Source organism: Mobula hypostoma, chromosome 17, assembly GCF_963921235.1.
Source record: "Mobula hypostoma chromosome 17, sMobHyp1.1, whole genome shotgun sequence".
NCBI lineage: Eukaryota > Metazoa > Chordata > Chondrichthyes > Myliobatiformes > Myliobatidae > Mobula > Mobula hypostoma.
This window is the reverse complement of record NC_086113.1, coordinates 38,559,447-38,579,198: the sequence shown is the minus strand read 5'-3', so window position 1 is coordinate 38,579,198 and position 19,752 is coordinate 38,559,447. Positions and strand designations below refer to the sequence as shown.

General features: G+C 40.3%; 1 protein-coding gene across 3 annotated transcripts in view; it reads left to right on the top strand.

Annotated features, from left to right (window-relative positions):
- Positions 1-19,752, top strand: part of zgc:158766 (uncharacterized protein LOC100009641 homolog) — a 357,736-nt gene that overhangs the window by 138,638 nt on the left and 199,346 nt on the right. For 2 of the 3 annotated variants that reach the window (XM_063069726.1, XM_063069725.1), the window contains exon 2: positions 16,989-17,049. The exons of the other annotated variant lie outside the window; for it this stretch is intronic. The gene's annotated coding sequence lies outside the window, so the exon portion shown is untranslated. The remainder of the gene's footprint in view (positions 1-16,988; positions 17,050-19,752) is intronic. 3 annotated transcript variants of the gene reach the window in all.

The following is a 19,752-nucleotide window of genomic DNA, read 5'->3' as shown; positions in this document are numbered from 1 at the left end:
GACAGGTAGAGCAGCAAGTATGGGCAGTGGGTGCACTCTTTTTGCATGATGTAGAATGTCAGGGAGAAAATAGAGAGCTAGAAAGGAAACTAAAAAATTACCTCAGGTAAGGGTAAGAATAGGATGATATGGCAGATGAGTATGTGGCTGAGGAACAGATGCAGGGGGCAGGGCTTCGGATTTGTGAATTACTGGAACCTCTTCTGTGGAAGGTATCACCTGTACAAAAGGGATAGGTTTACATCTGAACTTGAGAGGGACTAAAGTCCTCATGGCCATGTTTGGTAGAACTACTGGGGAGAGTTTAAACTAGGTTGGCAGGTGAACGTGAACCAGAGTGATGGGGCTGATGATGAAGCAGTTGGTGTACAGGTAGATGCAATGTGCAGAGAGACTGTGAGCAGGGCATAAATAGAGTTTAATGTGAGAAGTATCAAGAACAAGAGTGATTAACAAGAGCATGGATGAGTATTTGGAGCTACGATGTTGTAGCCATTACAGAGACTGAGCTGTCACAAGGGCAGAAATGGCTTCTGGATGTTCTGGGGTTTAGATGATTCAAAAGGGACAGGGAGACAGGTAAAAGAGGTGGAAGAGTGATATTGCTAATCCAGGGTAGTATCACAGTGGCAGAAAGGGAGGATGTCTTGAAAGGATCACCTATAGCAGGGACTCCCAACCTGGGGCTCACGGACCCCATGGTTAATGGTGGCGGTCCAAGGTATAAAAAAGGTCGGGAATCCCTGGTCTGTAGAGTCAGTGTGGGTGGAAATCAGAGACAGGAATGGACGAATCACACTATTGGGAGTATTCTAGAGAATTCCCAATAGCAATGAGGACAATGAGGAGTAGATCAAGAAGCAGATTTTGAAAAGGTGCAAAATTAACAGTTAGTTGTTATGGTTGACTTCAACTTCCCTAAGAGAAAATCTGCAGATGCTGCATATCAAAATAATACACATAAAATACTGGAAGATCTCAGCAGGACAGGCAGCATCTATGGAAAAGAGTTAACAGTCAACATTTCAGGCCGGGACCCTTCATTGGGACTGGAAAGAAGAGATACGAAGTCTGTTTGACCTGCTGAGATCCTCCAGCATTTTGTGTGTATCAAGTTCCCTAATATTATTTGGCACCTCCTTAGCGCAAGCAATTTATATGGGGCAGAACTTGTTGGGTGTGTCCAGGAAGGATTTCTGACACAATATGTAGACAGGCCAACAAGAGAAGAAGCCGTATTAGATCCTATAATAGGCGAAAAACTAGTTCAGGTGACAGATTTCTTGGTGGGCGAGCATTTCAGATACAGTAACACAGCACCCTGGCCTTTACCATGGCCTTGGTCAAGAATAGGACCAGATGATATCAGAAAGTATTTAATTGGGGGAAAGTGAATTATGATGCTGGTAGGCAGGAATTTGCGAACATAAATTGGGAATCGAAGTATTTAAAGAAATGTACAATGGAAATGTGGAGATTCTTTAGAGAGGGCTTTGGACAGGTTTGTTCCATTTAGGCAGTGTAAAGGATGAAAGGGTGAAGGAACGATTGTTGATGGGAGAGGTGGAACAATTAGTCAAGAGAAATGAAGCATGCTTAAGTAAAAGAAGCAAGGATCAGACTGGGCTCTTGAGAGTTATAAGGTAGCCATGAAGGAACTTTAAGTAGAGATTTAGGAAATTTAAAAGGGAACATTGGAGAGTAGGATTTGTGAAAATCCCAAGCAGTTCTTCACGTTATTGAAGAACAGGAAGATAATTAGAGTGAGGGTAGGACCAATTAGGAAGAAAAGGGAAAACAGGTTCCTGGAGCCAGAGTAGGGAAGGGATGGTCCCTGATGAATATTTGCTTTGGTGTTCACCAGTGAGAGGAAATTGATGAATGTGAGGTTAGTATAGACCAGGCTAATGTGCTAGAGCATGTTCAGGTTAAGAAGGAGGCAGATTTGGAAATTTTGAACAACATTAGGATTGCTAAGCCCCTGGGGCCAGACAGGATATTTAGAGATACAGTGTGGTAATAGGCCCTCCTGGGCCAACAAGTCCGCACCACCCAATTACACCCACGTGACAAATTAACCCACTAACACGTTTGTCTTTTGAAATGTGGGAGGAAATTGGAGCACCTAGAGAAAACCCATGCGGTCGCGGGGAGAAGGTAAATTCCTTACAAACAGCAGTGGAATTGAAGCCATATCACTGGCACTTCATTACTGTTACGCTACCATGCTGTCCCAAATATTCCTCAGTCAGGAAGCAAGGGAAAAGCTTGCTGCATGGTTGTTGATGATCTTAAGTGTCCTGCCTACGAAGTAATACCAGAAGACTGGAGAATGGCAAATGTTATTCCTTTGTCCAAGAAAGGTAATGGGGATAAACTTGAGATTTATAGATCGGTGAATCTTATATCAGTTATATTCCACTATTCAACAGCTGATCTGTGCAACTTTCACATTTTGCTCTGACTCCTCTCTATTCTATCCAACGTCACATAATAGAACAGCACTGGATAAGCCATTTGGCCTGCGAAGCCTGCCTTGTAATTTACTATTTTAGCCTGATAATATAGGTTGCAATCTTTTATAGCAGGGGAAACAGATTTCCACTGCTCTGAAGGTGGATGAAGTACTCCTGATGTCAGTCATACCCTTGGTTCTAATTGCTAGAATTATATCCGTGTTCTGAATTCCGGAATGAACAGAAATAGTTCTTCAGTACTTATTTTACAGAATCCCTTTATAGACCACACTTGGAAGCACCAGACTCTCCCATCAACATTAAGCAAGGGAATAAGTATTTGGAAATATGAAGCGTTCCTATCTCAATGGAATCAAACTGTTATGTCATTATGAAGATAACAATCACCTAAAGAATGTATTTTGCAGCTTATGTCTAGCACATTAATTTTAGATTCTGTAAATAGGTGTTCCTCAAAGCAAGTTACTCAAGCAGACCCAGTTTTAGTTGCTGCAGCACAGTTGCCCAGGTAATCCAGCTGCCGAGGCCCTGAGCACTGACATACCTGTCTCCAGATCCCTCTGCCTTTCTATCTCATTTTCTTCCTTCAAGATGCCCTCCTCTTTGACCAAACTGTCCCAGTATCTTGCTACATTGCTTGGAGTCAAATTCCGTTTTTTTTTGCTGCTTCTCTGAAATGCCCCGGGACATTCTGTGTTTTTTTTGGTTTATTTTTAAATTTCCAAAAAAAAAAACATGAAATCCCAGAAATGACTGGTTTAGTTTTAAATATGCAGAATTTAAAGGCATGTGCAGGGATTGACAGTGTTATCTCCTCAGCCTTTGAAGTTCTGTCATTTTGTAAACACAGTGGAAATCTATCCATTATCCGATTATTTGAAAATCCTCAGGGTTCACCAGTAATATTTCCATCACTCCCTGTAAGCTCACAAAAAACCCATGTTCTATGTAAACACACTGGAGCTTAATTTTCCTCACCCTCTTTAAACTCTCTGGAGCTTTGTGTTCACTGGAGGATTTTCCTGTGCTCCAAATTAAGCATGGTGGGACATTGCTTTCTGTTCTTCTTTTAAACACCTGTTTCATTGGAAAATTTCTTATTTTACTGTGTAACATCTAAACTCAAGTGAAGTAAAAGTGTGCTGTGGAAATAATAGGGGATGGAAGCAGTGATGATGGGGGAAGGATAGCATCCAATTCTTTGGAAAATCTGTCACTCCAGCATTACAAATCCCTCATAGTACTTGATTATCAGAGAGGTTTACTGCTTTAAAATCAATTGCTCACAAGCAACCATGTCACAGCACAGAATGAAACCATTACCTGGCTGCATGAATTCTCAGCCAAACCAGGTACATAAAATAGCATGGCTTGGCTGGTGGGGGTCCTTGATGATGGATGCTGCTTTCCTGTGACAGTGCTCCATGTAGATGTGATCATTGATGTGGAAGGCTTAACCTGTAATGGACTGAGCCGTAGCCACTACATGTTGTAGTCTTTTCTGTACACGGCCATTGGTGTTTCCATACCAAACCATGATGCAACCAGTCAATATGCTCTCCACCACACATCTATCGAAACTTGTCAAAGTTTTAAATAACATGACAATATTAAAGAGGATACCAAAAGATAAAGTGTAAAAGAGAGATGAGAGTGGATAAGGGAACGCTGGAAAACAATGCTAGAGAGGTAGTAATGGAGATAAGCAGATGGCAGACACATTGACTAAGTATTTTACATCATCCTTCATTGTGGAAGATACTAGCAGTATGGTGGATGTTCCAGAGTGTCAGGGGTCAGAAGTATGTGAAGTTGCCATTACAAAGGAGAAGGTTCTTGGGAAACTGAAGGTCTAAAGGTAGGTAAGTCACCTGGACCAGATGGTGTATACCTCAGGGTTCTGAAAGAGGTGGCGAAATTGATTGTGAAGGCATTAGTAATGATCTTTCAAGAACCATTAGATTCAGGAATAGTTCTGGAAAATTGCAAATGTCACTCCACTCTTCAAGAAAGGAGAGAGGCAGAAGAAAGGAAATTATAGGGCAGTTAGTCTGACCTCAGTGGTTGGGAAGATGTTGGAGTCGATTGTTAAGGATGTGGTTTTGGGGTATTTGGAGGCACATGATAAAATTGGCCATAGTCAGCATGGTTTCCTCAAGGGAAAACCTTGCCTGACAAATCTTTTGGAATTTTTTGAAGAAATAACAAGCAGGATAGACAAAGGAGAATCAGAGGATGTTCAATACTTGGATTTTCAGAAGGCCTTTGACAAGATGCCACACATGAGGCTCCCTAACAAATTAAGAGTCCATGGTATTACAGGAAAGATACTAGCATGGATAAAGCAGTGGCTGATTGACAGGAAGCAAAGAGTGAGAATAAAGGAAGCCTTTACTGTTTGGCTGCTGGTGACTAGTGGTATTCTACGAGGGTCTGCGTTGAGCCCTGTTCTTTTTATGTTATATGTCAATAATTATTGGATGACGGGATTGATGGCTTTGTTGCAAAGTTTGTAGATAATATGAAGATAGGTGGAGCGCTGGTAGTTCTGAGGAAGTAGAGAGGCTGCAGAAGGACTTAGATAGATGAGGAGAATGGGCAAAAATGTGGCAGGTGGAATATAGTGTCGGGAAGTGTATGGTCATGCACTTTGGTAGAAGAAATAAAAGGGTAGATTATTTTCTAAATGGAGTTAAGTTTCAAAAATCTGAGGTGCAAAGGGATTTTGGAGTCCTTGTGCAGGATTCCCTAAAGGTTAATTTGCAGGTTGAGTCTGTGGTGAGGAGGTCAAATGTGACATTAGCGTTCATTTCAACAGGACTAAAATATAATAGCAAGGATGTAATGTTGAGACATTATAAAGCACTGATGAGGCCTCACTGAGAGTATTGTGAGTGGTTTTGGGCCCCTTGTTTTAGAACGGATACGTTGAAACTGGAGAGGTTTCAAAGGAGGCTCACGAAAATGATTCCAGGATTGAATGGATGTCAAATGAAGAGTGTTTGATGGCTCTGGGCCTGTATTCACTAGAATTCAGAAGAATGAGGGGTGATCTGATTGAAACCTATTGAATGTTGAAAGGCCTTGATAGACTGGATGTGGAGAGGATTTTTCTTGTGATGAGAGAGTCTAAAGCCAGAGGGCACAGCCTCAGAATAGAGGGGTGTCCTTTTAGATCGGAGATGAGGAGGAATTTCTTCAGACGGAGTGCTGAATCTGTGGAATTTGGCTTTGCAGGCCAAGTCCTTACGTATATTTAAGGCAGAGGTTGATAACTTCTTGAATGGTCAAGGTATAAAGGGATATGGGGTGAAGGAAGGAAACTGGTGCTAAGAGGAAAAATAATCAGACATGATGAAATAGCAGATCAGACTTGATGGGTTAAATGGCCAAATTCTGCTTCCTATTTTATGGTCTTTTTGTCTTATGCTGAACCTCCTCAAACTTCCAAGAAATGCGCTGTTAATCAGAATCAGAATCAAGTTTATTATCACTGGCATGTGTCATGAAATTTGTTAACTTAGCAGCAGCAGTTCAATGCAATACATAATGAAGAAGAAGAAATAAATAAATAGTAAATCAATTACAGAATACATATATTGAATAAATTAAAAATCGTGCAAGAAAAGAAATAATATATATTTAAAAAATGAGGTAGTGTTCCTGGGTTCAATGTCCATTTAGGAATCAGATGGCAGAGGGGAAGAAGCTGTTCCTGAATCGCTGAGTGTGTGTCTTCAGGCTTCTGTACCTCCTGCCTGATAGTAACAGTGAGAAAAGGGCATGCCCTGGGTGCTGGGAGTCTCTAATAATGGACGCTGCTTTTCTGAAACACCGCTCCTTGAAGATATCCTGGGGACTTTGTAGGCTAGTACCCAAGATGAAGCTGACTAAGTTTACGACCCTTTGCTGTTTCTTTCGGTTACCTGTTTGGTTTCAATAGTTGTGCTTTTGGTAAATGCTGTGGTTCCACTAAGTTTCAGAACTGGAGTGCAAAGCATAGTGGTTATTATGTCTCAAGGCTACCAACAAGAGAAGTTTCTAGACTGTAATTTCCTTTTCAAATATCTACCTATAATTAAGTTCCAAATGAATGAGGCTTTACTAGTTAAATTTTTGAGGTTTGGAATAATAATCATTTTGTTTGAGAGATTTAAGTTTGTGTGGCAACTTCAGTTTGTACTTGCCCAACAGATTTATACTGTTCAATGTTTTCCATGTTAAGTTAAACAGCAGGATGGTGTGTATTTAAATGAAGATAATGTGCTATACCTTACAACAAATTTTAGGTTTCCACACATGACTGAATATTTTCCTTAATTGTCTGATATTGGGCAAGATGGCAGAATCTCCTTTAGGATGACCAAAGATTATGGGAGAATTGTTGAACTTGGATTGTAACAATCTTTCCTCGAAAGGACATGTCAACTTGTTGGGTTCTTGCAAAATCATTCCGTATTTTTCTGAATCCACTTCATATCTGATCAAACTTTTGACCATCTGTTCTGATAGTTCTTTACAAAACCCAAATATCAAATGTTTGTGACTTCAAAACATTCAACTATTTAAAAGGAAACATGGAGCTGGGAATGTGTATCTTAGATTCGTTTTTACTTAAAGCAAGATGCGCATGTATGACGTGGCGGTGTGTTGACTTATGCCATTTACATACTTTTACATATAACCCATAATGAATTATGTAAACAAACAAAGAATGACTAATCAAACAATATATTTACAATATTACTCAAATATTACTGATATTTTAAATGTACAACACTCCGCTCTGCTTAGCTATAAAACCTAACTTAATATAAAATGCATCTCAAATATGTATACTGTGTGTATGTATATGTATGTGTATATATATATTGAAATGCATTCTATATTGAGTCAGGCTGAAAGATTTAATCATTGAGGAGGACTTCTTACTCTTGTGGGATAACATCTTTCCCAACAAGGGAGGTCACTCTGCTTGACAGGAGGGACTTGTGGCTGTGAAACAATTTCAGTTTCTGGGGCCTTCTCCATGCTGGTCGCAGGAGTTAACTCTGGGACTGCAGGAAGTAGCTCTGTCAGCTCTAAACACCTTTCTTCTCCAAGATATTCTTTGCCTCTTTTGGAAGTGTTTGCATCCCGAACAGTGCATGCCAAACTGCTCGATCTGCTGATCCATCCCAGGTCACCAGACAAAGCTTTGAGCCAATGCTTTCAGTATGATCATGCCTAGATGCCTGGCATGTAGCTGCTCCAACACTTTAGCTCTCAGCTTGCACAGTACAACTACTCTCAATCCCCTCATAAGGGAACTGCCGTCAATGGGAAGGTCAGTGTGGTTCTGGTAAAAATGGGGGAGCTGGAGTGTCTGCTGCAAATTCCAGCCATTTTGGTTTGCCGTGTGGACTGACACAGTGTGTGGTATTTTCTGGTTTCCCTTTGGAACATCTCTGTTGTAATCAAGAGACTTTTGTTTTGCAATTGGGAGAATATGTCAAGAGGACTATCCTCTTTTGTAAATTTTTTAGGTATTTCTTTTTCCAAGGGTAAATGGAAAAAACCATCAGTCATCCTCTTGTAATTGTGTCCTCCAAAAAAAACAGAGTCTCTGCTGCATTTGTGCTCTGCTGTTAGTGGAACACCCTTCTGTGGAATGAAAATGGACACTAGTGGTTGATGATCAGTAACAAGGGTAAACTCTCTCCCATACAAGTACTGGCTGAAATGTTTTACACCCCAAGCCAGACTCAAGGCCTCTCTGCCAATCTGTATGTAACTTTTCTCTGCAGCGGTAAGGGAACGTGATGTAAGGTCATCAGGCATTCACTTTCATCACTCAAAAACACATGATATAACTGTACCTATAACATCAGGGGAGACATCACGGGCAAGTTTCACTGGATGATGTGGATCATAATGTGTGAGTGCAGTGTCTGACATCAGCATTTCCTCTACCTTTTTGAAAGCCACCTCACACTGGTTTGAACATTGCTGTTTCTTCCCAATCTCTATTAATGAGTTCCAGGGGTTGAGCACAGTTTGGCAGGGGCCTGTTACAGTAATTGACAAATCCTAAAAGTGACCACAGCTGTGGCACGTCCGTTAGCTTTGGGGCATCCACCACTGCTTGACAAAACTAAGACCCGTTCTCCTGGGCTTCCCTCTTTTCCTTTTAATTAGTTTAACACTTTGGAGTGACAAAATGTTACAAAGGGGACAAGGAAGTTTAAATGAACCAGCGGTGGCTGCCTACCTGTTGAAGCACAGCGAAACGGATAAATTTTTAAAAAAGCAGTGCAGAAAACACCCGAGACGAGTAGTTGTACTGTGCAAGCTGAGAGCTAAAGTGTTGGAGCAGCTACATGCCAGGCATCTAGGCATGGTCATACTGAAAGCATTGGCTCAAAGCTTTGTCTGGTGACCTGGGATGGATCAGCAGATCGAGCAGTTTGGCATGCACTGTTCGGGATGCAAACACTTCCAAAAGAGGCAAAGAATATCTTGGAGAAGAAAGGTGTTTAGAGCTGACAGAGCTACTTCCTGCAGTCCCAGAGTTAACTCCTGCGACCAGCATGGAGAAGGCCCCAGAAACTGAAATTGTTTCACAGCCACAAGTCCCTCCTGTCAGGAGAACGACAGAGCTAAGATCCTGTGCACCTTTCAAATACAGACTGATAAGCAGGTACCGGCCTCCTAACCAGACATAGTAAGATTGGACAAGGAACAGAAGGAAGCAATAGACATAGATGTGGCAATCCCAAATGATAGTAACATCAGGAAGAAAGAATATAAGAAGCTGGAGAAATACCAGGGCTTGAAAGAGCAGATAGAAAGGATGAAGAAGGTTATAGTAATCCCAATGGTGATAGGAGCACTTGGAGCTGTGACACCTGGACAGAGAGAGTGGATCCGACAAATCCCGAGAACAACATCTGAGATCTCAGTTCAGAAGAGTGCCTGAGATTGGTAGAGGACCCAAGCTTGAGGAAGAAAATACATATACACACCACCCATAAGGGGTGAGAAAAAAAATATACACACAAGTTGAGAAACAATCTTGATTGAGTTGGAGTTTATAGCTAAGCAGGAAGGGTGTAGTGGATTTAATATTTCAGTATTATTGTAAATATATTGTTTGATTAAGCATTCTTGATCATTTAAATAATTAGTTAGAGGTTATATGTAAAATGTGAATGGTGTATGTCATCATACCCCCATGTGATACGCATGTGCATCGCTTAAAGTAAAAACAAAACTAAGATATGTTATTCCTGGCCCTGTGTTCTTACTTGCAATTCATTTAATGTTTTGGTGCCTCTGAAGTATTCGGGATGGTTTATTATGCTGAGGGTGCAGTATGAAATGAAAAATGTTATTGTGGTGTAGAGCACTCAAGGCATTGACCAATTAGGGGAATGAACATGCAAATATGAATCTAAATCTGTTTTTCATTCAATGACAGCAGTTCAAAATACTCTAGTGAAAACCCACGAACAAAATTTGTACTCTGTAATCAAGCACTTAATACTTTATTTATGTAATTTGAAATGACAAATTCATTTCAAGACAACTTAATGATAGATCAACTCAATTCTTCTTCCCCAACTAAAAAATGATTTTAACTGCAGGAAAGAATGCATCTCATTAATTTGTCTCTTCAGACATAGCACCTTGAAGTAATATGTCAGCAATTTGTGTTATGGCTTGAGGGTTTATTGCCAATCTAAGAAACTCGACAAAAACTGACTGATTCATACTTAACTAATGAGTTTTCGTCTTAAAAGGAATTATATAAAATTTATATTGGACATTCTGATATGAAAAATTGATGTCAACAAGTCCCACACCCACAACTTGTATTTGATTATTTTTGTGCTTTTGCAATATCAGGAAGATAGTTATAATTAGTCCTTCAGGAGGAGAGGGATTTTTCCTATTTCAGAAGAGCAGTCCAGGTATAGTTTTTCCCAGAGAGCGATTTCTGTGCCTCCTACACTGTTCCTAAAAAGATTTTTAATTTTAATTTTTTTTTCCCATTTCCTCCCCAATAGTTCTTCTTTCCCTTCAGCCTTATTTTTTAAGATCTTGTCAGGAGCACAACTCTCTAAAGATGAGATGCATCCCCCAATCTACGTGCAAGTGCATATCCATGGGATATTCAATTTTTGTGACACACCATGTTTAATCCCTATTTTTCCCCCACACAGAGGTGGAATAGTAGGAACTATAGCTCAAATATTTCTTTCTGAATTGATTCAGATTATTGAAGTTAATTGTAAAATTTCTTGAGTCCTGTCTGGTAAGGGCAGCACAGTGTACCAGTTAGCGTAAGGCTTTACTGTGCTAGCTGTAAGATTTGGGTTCGATTCCTCCTGCTGTCTTCAGGAGTTTGTGCATTCTCCCTGTGACCATGTGGGTTTCCTCTGGGTGCTCTGGTTTCCTCCCACATTCCAAAGGTTAGGGTTAATAAGTTGTGAGCATGGTATGTTGGCGCTGGAAATCTGCCGACACTTGCGGGTTGCACTCAGTCCAATCCTCATTGATATCATTTGACGCAAATGATGCATTCACTGTATGCCTTGATGTTTCACGTACATAAAGCTAATCTTTATTATCTGTTTTTATATCAGATTTCCAACAGGTACAGATTTTTTTTGATTATCATTTAATTTTCTTGACGAGAAGTGTTCCCATTCTAAAATATTGTCCTCTACCAAGGGGGCATGTAATCACAGACAAGATAAGCAGTGTTGCTAAGTGCAGCAAATCATGTATGGTGGAGTTTTGGAAGAGCCTGATTTTGACTCAGGTAGAAATCAGAGATAGTGGAATATTCAGGTCCAATAGTTACTCCAATGAAACTAGAGTGTAGGAATATGGCAGACGGTAGAGTCCATTTAGTGAGAAGTTGATATTGAACAACATGGATTGATTTTCATTTTTGGATTGAGCAAGAGAATTTTTTTTTAGCAGACACAGATGGAATTGATTTAGTAAAATCATTATGGAACAGCTCCAGGCCTTCACTACATTGCAGATACTTCAATTGACTCTACTGACCTGAACTGGCAAGCCCAAACTAGAAGTGCAATGAATTAATTCAACCTAGTAATTAACAAATTATCTGGGTAAAATCTGGGAGTCTCTTAAAAGCTGTAGGAAGTCCTGAAATACCAAGGAAAGCATTAAATCATTTGGCTTCAATTCATCATTTAGAACATTGTTATTTGAAATTCAGAGCCTTCAATTTGTCAATTATTGGCTTAGAGCTCACATCCTGCATCTGAATAACATAGACTGATATTTGCTGGAGATTTGACTGTGTTGTCAAGACTGGTGTGTGAGTGCACGTTGAGGGTGGGCTGGCTGCATTGTTGTGGAGTACTGCTTTTATGATGAAATGCTAAACCTAAACCCCATCTCTCTTCAGGTTCTCATAAAAAATCCCACAGATCAGTAACTTTGGCCCTGGTGTAACACCACGGTGCTTTTCAATGGTTCTGAAAGCTTGGTGCATGTGTAATCTGACTATAAATGGACAGCTCATGTTGTTCCTAAAGAAGTGAAGGTGCTAAAGTAGTGAAGTGATATAGAGAGATTACCTTTAGTTATTTTAAATATTTTCAAGACATATCATTATGCTCTAAAATTTTAATTTATACTTATATTGGAACGTTGTACCAGCTAATTTGTGCACAGAGAAATATCCCACAGCAACAATGAGTTAAATGGCCAAACAGTCGAACTGGTGGCTGAGGAATAAAGGTCGGTCCTAAACACTAATTTTCTTTAATTGGAATTTATTGCTGTAAAATTTAGATTATATTTCCCAACCATTGGAATAGCTTTCCAATTTACATTGGAGCATCTGCTGATGAATACAGTGAGTAATAAAGATCTGTGGAGATAGTTAGCTGGACTATTTACAGACCTATTCAGCCTCTTGCTTCCTCATCCTTTGTCTTTGTAAGACAAAAATAAGTGGTCTGAAAAGGAAGGGAAATAGATAAAAAGTCACGTTGTAGTTTCAAAAAGAGCATTAATCTGTATGCTGACAGTTGAATTGAATTGAATTGCCTTTATTTCTTACATCCTTCACATACATGAGGAGTAAAAATCTTTACGTCGCGTCTCTGTCTAAATGTGCAGTGTGCAATCATAGCAATTTATAATCATTTATGATAAATAGAACAGTCAATGTAACATAGAAATACACTAAGATCAGCGTGAGTTAATCAGTTTGGTGGTCTGGTGGAAGAAGCTGTCCCGGAGCCTGTTGGTCCTGGCGTTTATGCTGTGGTACCGTTTCCCAGATGGTAGCAGCTGGAATAGATTGTGGTTGAGGTGACTCAGGTTTCCAATGATCCTTTGGGCCCTTTTCTCACATCTGTCTTTGTAAATGTTCTGAATCATGGAAAGTTCACAACTATAGATGTGCTGGGCTGTCCGTACTGCTCTCTGCAGAATCTTGCGACTAAGGGAGGTATATTTCCCATACCAGGCAGTGATGTGATGCAGCCAGTCAAGATGCTCTCAATTGTGCCCCTGTAGAAAGTTCTTAGAATTTGGGGGCCCATACCAAACTTTCTCAACCGTCTGAGGTGAAAGAGGTGCTGTTGTGCCCTTTTCACCACACAGCTGGTGTGTACAGTGCATGTGAGGTCCTCAGTGATGTGGATGCCGAGAAACTTGAAGCTGTTTATTCTCAACCCCAGATCCATTGATTTCAATAGGGGTTAGCCCATCTCTATTCTTCCTGTAATCGACAACCAGCTCCCTTGTTTTTGCGACACTGATGGAGAGGTTGTTTTCTTGACACCACTGCATCAGAGAGATGACTTCTTCCCTGTAGGCCTCCTCATTATTGTTTGAGATCAGGCCAATCAATGTAGTGTCATCGACAAATTTAATTAGCAGATTAGAGCTGTGGGTGATGACACAGTCATAGGTATCCTGTGTTGAGAGTCAGAGGGGTGGACGTGAAGGAGCCCACTCTTACCACCTGCCAGCGATCCGACAGGAAGTCCAGGATTCAGCTGCACAAGGCAGGGTCAAGGCCGAAGTCTCTGAGCCTCCTGTCAAGTCTGGATGGAATTATGGAGTTGAATGCTGAACTGTAGTCCAAGAACAGCATTCTCGCATAAGCATCCTTCTTCTCCAGATGTGTAAGGACGGTATGTAGAGCAGTGGCTATTGTCGATCTGTCGATTGGTTGTCTCAGTAGGTGAATTGTAGGGTGTCCAGTTTGGGTGGTAACATGCTGCAGATGTAGACCTTGACCAGCCTCTCAAAGCATTTGCTTATTATTGAGGTGAGTGTGACAAGTGCTGCTTGCATGGAACTATTGATCCAGGGTTTCTGGTTCAGGAAGAGCGTGACAGACTTCTGGGGGACAACATCGTCGATGTACTTCCAGATGAAGCACTTGATTCCACCTGTGAACTCGGAGACATCCTCATCATGGAAGACATTCTAGTTGATGTCATCGAAGCAGTCCTACAGCATGGAGACTGATTGGTCGGACCAACTATGGCTGCCCCTTGTTTTTGCCTGTACGTTGGCAAAAGCAGGATCGAAGAGTGATCTGATTTTCCAAAAGCTGGGTGAAAGAGAGCTTTGTAAGCGTTGCGGAAGGGAGTGCAGCAGTGGTCAAGTGTGTTATCTCCACGAGTGCTCGCCTGGATGTGCTGACAAAACTTCAGTGAGACTTTCATCAGCTCGCTTAAAAGTCACCAGCGACAATGAAGGCAGCCTCTGGGTGTGCGGTCTCCAGTGTTTGATGGTCTTGTACAGTTCCTTGCATGTTGATGAGAAATCTGATAATGATGATAATGACACAGGACTGGCTAGCCTTGGGACTTATACTATGAAAACTAATATTAGGCAAGCAATATGGCTTGCACCAGAAATGAACGGCAAATTAATTAAAATGGAATTGGACACCGGTTTGGTTGCTTCAGTCATTCCTCAAATGAGTTTGAACAGCATTTCAAAGATACTAAACTGAAGTCTGCAGATATCCAGCTAAGAAAATATAATTAAGAGAAGTCAACTCCTGTGGGAATGGTGTTCATGACAGTGAAATACAACAAGCAACAAGCCACATTCAGCTTGTATGCCGTAAAATCAGGAGGGCCAGCATTATGGTGGCATGATTGGCAGAGACTACTACAACTCATTGGAGGTCCATCCATTATTTGCAAGCTACATTCCCTGCTATGAAAGCAACTGAAAATGAATTAAGGAAGGTACTGGATGATGCCACAATTGTCTCCATGCTGAGCACCATGAACCGTTGCCCAACAGAGGACAAGCAGGTGTTGGTGTCAACCTCTTTGACTCTGGTTTGAAAGCATATTGGACCACACTGCTCAGAGAAATTGCGGAAGTGCCAAAAGCAGTGGTCCAGCTGCAACAGTTTTTGTAGGCAACATATCTGAGAAAGCTTCTGATATGTTATCCAGGGAGTTACTTGCAAAATATGTCTTGGTTTTAAACTGGAAGAGAGTTCAAGGAGCTTCAGGAAAGTTGCAAGCATTCAGCTTTTGTGAGTATAAAGAACCAGAATTTGCTCTGCATGCATAAGGTTATTGCATTAACTTCAAGTGGGGGACAAAAAGCTGCTGGTAAAAGTAGATGTAAAGACTAAAACCCAACTGAATTAATGGAAGGCCAAAAAGATAGGAGTCAATGGAGAAACAAAAACAGAGGATTTGTCAGATGAAGTTGTGGATAAGGAAACCAAGAGGAGAGACCAGATCGTAAAGGAATCAATAGAAGGATTAATAAGAGAATACTCCAGTGAACTTAATGGAACTTCCAAAGATCAAGATGCACAAACCAGAAGAGGAAAAAACAGAGGAGAAGTGTCCAGAGCTGTCAGAACCACTATCTGCAGTCTTAGAATCAACTCCTACAACCACCAAAGAGGAGGCCACAGAACCTGAGATTGTTTTCATAGCCACAAGTCCTCATCTGCCAAGCAGAGTGTTCCACATTGTCAGGAAAGGCATTATCCCACAAGAGTAAGAAATCTTCCACACCAATTAAATCTTTAGGCCTGAATGGGAGAATTTAAAATTTACTATGTTCTGGATGTCTGTATTTAGTAGTTGTATTATATAGTATACTGTGTGTATAATTGAGATGTATCCTCTATTGAGAATGAATTTACAGTCTATAGTGTACTGCTGATGCAGAGACAATAAATTTGATGCCATATGTCAGTGATATTAAACCTGATTCTGATTATACTTGCATTTTGGACTCATGTGTCTTCCTTTGAATTAGTTTAGAGTTTTTAAGTTACAAAACATAACCAGCACCAGGTTCAAGAACAGCTAATTCCTCTCAGCCATTTGATTCATGAACTGGCGAAACCTTAATCACTGCAGTTTAGCGACGCTATGACCACTTTGAAAACTTTACACTGAAGTGAACTTATTTTTGTTTTAATTGTGTTCTTTCTTATAAAGATTGTGCATAATTTATGTTTAATTTACTTCGTGCTTATGATTGTTGCTTACAGTATATGTTATTCTGTTGCTATGTGCCTATGATGCTGCTGCAAGTTTTTCACTGCACCTGTGCATACATGTACTTGTGCATAAGACAATAAACCCCTACTCGAAGTTGTCTTCCTGGTTGCACCCATGCTCAGTCTATTATCCTTACGGATGCCAATAAATTTGCTAAGGGCATCTGTACATTTTTATAACCATGCTCGAATTTGAATACAACTGTTTACTCCAACCCTTCTTACTGGAAGAAATATCTAATCTATTTTGGCGATCAACTTTTCAAGTCCCTTGAAGTTGTAGAAATTAGACTTTCATATTTGGCAGACAGTAATGAAATGTACACTATCATTGTGCTCATCAAAAAATAACTCCACAGGAGCCCTAATGGGCTTCCAAGTGAATTCAGCAAAGTATTAGCAGAGAACCAGTTCAGTTTTTGGAAATTGGAAGGTTGAAAACAGTCTAGCAACTAAGTAGTCACCTTTCAGTAATATATGTAACACAAATAAAATATCATTGCTCTAGATTATTGTTTATTGATATAGAGGTATTGTACTAAATCACATTGAATCATTGGATTAGATGTACTGAGAATAAAGCAGTACTTACTTTGCTTGTTGCTGTAGTTGTTCTGTTATTACATCTTCTGTTTATTCCTATAGAGATTTCTGGTTACTGTGGTAGACCCAAATTGATGTAGTCTTTCATTGATTCTATTATTGTTATTATTCTATTATGGATTTACTGAGTATGCCCGCGGTGTTTTATATAGTGACATATACATACTTTTATAATAAATTTACTTTGAACTTTGATTTCCTCTACCAATTGTTGTTGTTAGTTACTGTAATGTTGTCAATATCAACTGTTATGGTGCAAAGTGACTGTGCTGTATGTTTCTGCAAATATTGCAGTATGTGAATTGGCCTTTCCAATAATGAATAATGGCATCTATTTACATTTACATTGTGTTACATTTTGTGTTTTTTTTTAGCTATTTGGCTAATTACAACTGAACAATTAGTTTGCGGAAGTGACGGCAGAAATCCTGATGGGTAAGTGGAGCCAACCTTTAGATCAATTCTTAAAATGTGCAAATGATAAGCCTCAGGATGATTTGATTATCACCAAATAGGAGAGTAGAGCAGTATGAATAGAATTTTATTCTGCCTACATAGAATACAGCTTTCATTTTTTCTTCTCTCTCTTTTGTGACACTGGTGATTCCTGTGCGCTCTGAGGAACCTAGAACTTGTGCGTAATTCTTCTCTCCCCTGTCTTTTCTGTGTGTATTCATGTGGATGGCTCTACCTTGTGGGCGCTTCATAGCTGCACCTATCACTGGAAGCATTCTGATCTTCAGTGGATGATTGATAAATAAGCCCCAGGGAATAACACCAGGGGAACCGAATCTTCAATATTCTAGTTTGCCAAAGGCTACGTCAAGTTGGACTAAATTATAAATTGAATTGGACTGCAAGCTGATGCAGAGATGATGAATACCATAGTATGTTAGATATTTTCAGTTTTTATATTATGAGAGAAGCAAACTTTTTATAATGCTACAATTTTACAAACCAAAAAAAAGTCATCTTTACATAAAAATGAAACATTCAAGTGTCTTATGCATCCACCTCCCCCCAACACACTCATCCAGCCAGAAAGGGTGCATCACATTTCTCCCCCAATTTACTTTTGGCAAACTGTGACATACAAGGGGTGATTGATAAGTTTGTGGCCTAAGGTAGAAGGAGTCAATTTTTTAAAACCTAGCACATTTATTTTCCAACATAGTCCCCTCCTACATGTACACACTTAGTCCAGTGGTCGTGGAGCATACGGATCCCTCCTTTGTAGAGGTGGGATCCGTATCGTAAAGTTATTAACTTCAAACTTACTGCACTTTCACTCAGAGTTGAACTGCACATGTATGTAATGAGAGTGTCTTGGACCTGCAGGTGGTCCACAGCAGGGGTGATTGATTAGTTCATGGCCTAAGGTAGAAGGAGATGAGTTATACAGCTCTTGTTACATGCACATGCAGTTCAGCTCTTTGAGTGAAAATGCAGAAAGTTTGAAGTTTCTCCTCATCTCCTTCTATTCTAGGCCACAAACTTATCAATCACCCCTGCTGTGGACCACTTTCTGGAGGTCAAAGATGCCGACTCCTACAAAGAAGGGATCTGTATGCTCCATGACCGCTGGACCAAGTGTGTAAATGTAGGAAAATAAATGTGCTGGGTTTTCTAAAATTGACTCCTTCCACCTTAGGCCATGAACTTATCAATCACCCCTTGTGTACATATGGAATAATTGCCAATATAGGGGCCCAGGATAATAAGAATAATATTCTTGCCTAACTGTTATTTTGTGTGTAGTTTGTGGTTGCTTATCCTGTGGTTTTGCTCTTGCCTTGATGGTTCTGGAATTGGCGTATGTATTGACAACACTGTATGAAAAAATGAGTTAAACGTGGGGTAAGGTGCATGACCCTCATTAAACACCAACACCCTTGAGTAGAAAAGCCTACAAAAAGTAGTGGATGCAGCCCAGTCCATCACGAGTAAAGTCCTCCCCACCACTGAGCACATCCACACGGAGTGCTGTTCCAGGAAAGCAGCATCTATTGCCAAGTACTCCTACCATTCAGACCTTCCTCTCCTCTCACTACTACCATCAGGAAGAAGGTACAGGAGCCTCAGGACCCACACCACCAGGTTATTACCTCTTAACCATCAGACTCTTGAATGAGAGGAGATAACTTCACTCGCCCCATTGAACTGTTCCCACAACCTATGGACTCAGTTTCAAGGACTCTTCATCTCATGTTCTTGATTTGTATTGCTTATTTATTAATTATTGTTATTTTTTTCCTTTCTTTGTATTTGCACATTTTGTTGTCATTTGCACATTGGTTGTTTGTCCAGGTGCTATCTTTCTTTGATTCTTTTATGTTTCTTGGATTTACTGAGTATGCCCGTAAGTAAGTGAATCTCAGGGTTGTATTTGCTGACATATACTTTGATAATAGATTTACTTTGAACTTTGACACCCTTATATTGTGGCATAATTGGAATTGGTTTACGGTTGTCAGAAATCAAGATAAGGTGAAAAGCCTGTTTTGCATACTGTTCATACAGATCAAATCATTACACATTCCACTGAGGTAGAACAAAATTGAAGATTATCAATGCGGAATGAAATGTGTAACAGTTACAGAGAAAGTGTTTGCAGGTAAGCAATAAAGTGCAACATCATAATGAGGTAGATTGTGATGTCAAAAGTCCATCTTCTTGTATTAGGGAAATATTTAATAGAATAGTGGGGCAGAAGCTATTCTTGAACCTGGTGAAATATGCTTTCAGGCTTTTGCACCTTCTACTCAGTGGAAGAGGGGAGAAGAGAGAATTTCTGAAGTTGGTGGGGCCTTCGATTACCTTGGTTGCTTCAGTGAGGCAGTGAGAAAGAAACAGAGTCTAGGGAGGAGAGGCTGGTTGCGATGACGTGCTGAGCTGCGTCCACAACGAAGGGTTCCGGCCCGAAACGACGACTCATCATTTCTAACATGCTGCCCGACCTGCTGAGTTCATCCAGCGTACTGAAAGTGTTGCTTTGATCTTTTACAGCATCTGCAGATTATTTTGTGTCCACAACTCTTGCGGTCACATGCAGACAGTTGCTTACCAAACTGTGATGCATCCAGATAGAATGTTTTCTGTGGAACATCAATAAAAATTGCGAAGGGTTGATGATAACAT